The 3835-nt window shown below is 53.0% G+C and overlaps 1 long non-coding RNA gene across 1 annotated transcript; it reads right to left on the bottom strand.

Moving 5' to 3' along the window:
• Nucleotides 1-6: 6 nt before the first annotated feature.
• On the bottom strand, nucleotides 7-3712 carry LOC106725460. Its single transcript, XR_001361351.1, has 3 exons — nucleotides 2403-3712; nucleotides 1769-1974; nucleotides 7-1645 (listed from the first exon to the last, which is right to left on the bottom strand). It is a non-coding gene; the product is annotated as an uncharacterized LOC106725460 (long non-coding RNA).
• Nucleotides 3713-3835: the final 123 nt, after the last annotated feature.

Genomic DNA, 3835 nt, shown 5'->3' with positions numbered 1-3835 from the left:
TGCGGGGGGTGGGTGTCTGGTTCCCCCCACTCAACTCTGAGCTCCAAGAGGAGATGTTGTGTCAACTGGATCTGTAGCACTCAACAAAGTCCCTGGCACTCAGCAGGTGCTAAGAAGTGTTTGAGGGAACGGAATGAAAGACTGAAGGGTCAGGGCAACATTGCCTAGTGCTTAGACCCTTGGCAGTGCAGTTAGATTTCCAACCATTCAGCAGATAGCCACTGTGCACGGACTCGGGGCCCGGCGCGGGGAAACAGGTAGTGGCATGCTGGAGCTAACTAATCTCTACTGGCTCATGAGAGCCGACTGTTCCTTCTTCAGGAAGCTTGCAAGCTGGTTGTCAAAGAGCCATTAAACAAGAATAAATTACAGTTACCACGAAATAAATTATATATTTTAAAAGGTAATAAAACGCATCACTTCCTAATTATTCTTCTATGTTTTACTAGTATCTCTGTTCTGGAGGTTATTTATGTCTGTTGCAGGGGTCGCCAAGCTTTTTCTGTACAAGGGCCAGAGAGTAAGTGTTTCAGGCTCCGCAGGCCAGGAGCTGAATCTGGCCCTCCCGCCTCTGTTCGCTGTCCCCGGGTCTGCTGTCTGTAGGGCGGAAATACTCTCTCATGAGGCCCATCTCTTTCCAACTCCACGTCCAGCCATGCATGTTGGCAGCTTGAAATCGGCCACGGTAGGAATATTTACACCCTGGAAATTGTCAAACGTTGTGAATCAGGGCTTTCCTTTTTCTCAACACGCTGATTGTTGAACATTTACCAACGCACCACTGGACACAATGATGGGCCCAACTGGAATGAACCCTGCCCTTTTGAGGGTACAGTTGGGTTCCAGCACAATTTCGTGGTGGGCAGGGCAAGGAGGGAGCGGAGAAAGGCTGGTGAGGGTCTCGGCTAGCGACCACTCCGATGAGGAGGACACCCATGTGTGGTGTGTCTGCCGAAAGGGCAGGGCTGCTAGAAGAGGGTGCTCAGGTGGCCCTCTCCTCGGGCTGGCCATTCACAACGCTCCCCTCCCCCACTTCCTCAGATGCCGCTGTGGGCAGCAAGGCAGCAGGGCTGTCTTTCCCCTCTGAGTTAGCTCAGGGAAAGACTTCAGGGATGTGGGAATGGAGATGTGAGCTCATGAGGGCAGTTTACTACCTGGTCACTACAACCCCAGCTCCCAGCATGGCACTTGACACAGTGTATGTTCTCTGCCAATGTGGCCCAGGGGTGAACCCCTCGTGGTTGCTGAACTCAAGTGATGCAGTGAGCTCAGATAAGGAGGGCCCTGGCTCAAACAGGGAGGGACCGCCAGCAAAGAATGCAGAAAAGGACAGGTTTGTCTGGTGACCTTGTTGAATGAGCTGGCCTATGGGAGCTCAAGGAGAGTGAAGGGTTTGTGAACTTCAGTGTCTTCTCTGCTGCTCCGTAAAGTTCTCAAGTTCAATGCCAGGAAGGTGAGCTCTAAGGGGCTGGGACCACTTTTTTTTGAGAGTCTGGATTCCCATGGCATTGAAGATGACTTGGGTACATATCCATCCACGGAAACTTGATGGGCTTGTGTTTCCTACAGAGGTTGGGGTCCCGTGGGGAGGGGACTTCTGATGGAATCTGACAGCTGGACTCAGATTTATTTCTAGGTCAGGAACCTGGAATAGTGGGAGCGAGGGGGCTCTGCAATGAGTTACATGAGTCCCAGTCTAGGAGGCTGGGGACTCAACTATCGCCAACTGAATGCTAATAACATCCCATTTCGTCGTGTCTCAACTTACTGACGTGGTCCTACGGTCGGCACGTTTTGAAGCACCAGGGAATAGGTGAGTGTGACCGTCAGTGTGACCATCCGTCATTGTCTGTTGAGCCCCGACCCCGTGCTGGCCCTGAGCCAGCTCTGCTGTCAACCAGGAACTCCTGATTTCTGCCCCAAGGAGCTTTTCTTCTTACAGTGTCTTGGGGGCTCCATGTCACTGCTTTCAAACTAAAATTTAAAAATGATTTAGACCGGCCAGTGTGGCTCAGTGGTTGAGCACCAACCCATGAACCAGGAAGTCACAGTTTGATTCCCAGTCAGGGCATACGCCCGGGGTTGAGGTCTCGATCCCCAGTAGGGGGCGTGCAGAAGGCAGCTGATCAATAATTCTCTCTCATCATTGATGTTTCTATCTCTCCTCTCTCTGCAATCAATAAAAACATATTTTAAAATAATTACTTAAAGATGACCGATTGAATTCAATACTTTCAAATCTCTGAGGCCTCTGCCCTGCATTCCCCAGGTACCTTGTGTGCCTTGGCAAACGAGCTAGTTTCCTGAACAGGCCAAGCGTCCCCCCACCTCTTTGTATGTGCCATTCCACCTTTGTATGTGACCAAGGGCCCCGCCCCCCCCAGCACCTTTCCCCTCTTTACCTGATTCCTAAAGACCTCCTGAAGTCAGGACATATACCCCAGAACCTGCTGGGTTATGTGTTCCCTCTCTGTTCCTGGAGCTCAAGCACAGGGTGGTTGGTCATTGTCTTTATCGTCCTTTATCTGATCTCCATACCTGGGTCAATCCTGACTAGCTATGTGAGCCTGGGCAAGTAGTTCAGCCTCTCTGTGCCCTCATCTGCAGGTGAGGATGGTGATGGCAGCCATGTCCTAAGGTTGCTGTGACAAAGGAAAGGTGCATGCACGTACAACTAGTAGCACATTGGAAGTGGCTATTACAGGAATTACTCCTACAACACAGAGCAGGAGCTCAATAAACCCATCCCTTAACGACTTAGGGGTGGAGGGGGGGCTTGATCACAGCCATCCCTTGCACCCACACCTACAGCATGAGGTGGGGGCTCAGGTTTGCCTCTTTTCTTGTTTGGTTTTCTCAAGGCCGTTGAAGCTTAGAAGTTGAATGAAATGCCATCAAATTGTGGGGAGATGCTGAATACCTCACTTTCTTACTAAACTGTGCCTCCCACCGGGTGCACCAGGAAGAACAGCTCTGCCCATCTCCTGGGCAGCCTGGACATTTGAGTCATTTCTGTGAGGGACTGGGCCCTGCCTTCCACCCGCTTCCCCAGCCCAGGCTCAGGGGGAGCCCCTCCATCTTGTCTGTTCTGGGAGAGAATGGGGAGGAGATACTCCCACCACAGGGGCTCTGTGGATAAACTGCGGCATTCGTGATAGGATTCAACACACGCGCACACACCCATGTGTTCCCTGCAGGGCACCTTCACTTAACAAAAAGGCAAACATCTGGGGGTTTTGAAGGTATTAACTGCAGAAGCGTGTGGACGTGAGAAAGCCTGAGGGAGCGGAGCATTTGCTGGGTGGCCTTAGGTGTCTCCTGATGCCAGAAAGGGAACGTTTTCCTTTCAGTTCTAGTCCTGAGTGACACTGCGGTTCATTCCACAAAGCGCTTGCAGGAGGAGTTGCTCCCCCACGGGTGAAGCAGAGATGAACGGCCAGGTCCCGCTCTGAGGGGAGAGGTAAAGAAGCGGGAGTTACTGGGGCGCAGGAAGAGGAGGGGGCAGTCCAGGACCTTTGGGGGGGGGCCTTGGTTGTATAGGTTCCTAGAAGGGGTCAGGCTCCACGGGCAGGAAAAAGGAGGGGGCTGGCGAGCCTGTCCCCTCCCGGAAGGCAGCTCTGAACCCCAAAGGCCAAGGCTGGTAGACATCTGGGAAAGGCCCAGTGTCTGACACGGGCAGGGTGGGCTCATTATCCAGACAATTGAGGGGGCATTTTCAAGGCGAGGAGACATCCCTGTCCTTATGGCCGCAGCTGGCCAGCCAGATGTGCAGCCTGAGCTGTGGAGGGGGTGTCAGAGGTCAGGCGGTCCAGCCCCCACCCCTCCGGCCCGGCCT

This window comes from Myotis brandtii, unplaced genomic scaffold, assembly GCF_000412655.1.
Source record: "Myotis brandtii unplaced genomic scaffold, ASM41265v1 scaffold165, whole genome shotgun sequence".
Lineage (NCBI taxonomy): Eukaryota > Metazoa > Chordata > Mammalia > Chiroptera > Vespertilionidae > Myotis > Myotis brandtii.
The sequence above is the reverse complement of the archived record's forward strand: the minus strand, read 5'-3'. Positions and strand labels throughout refer to the sequence as shown.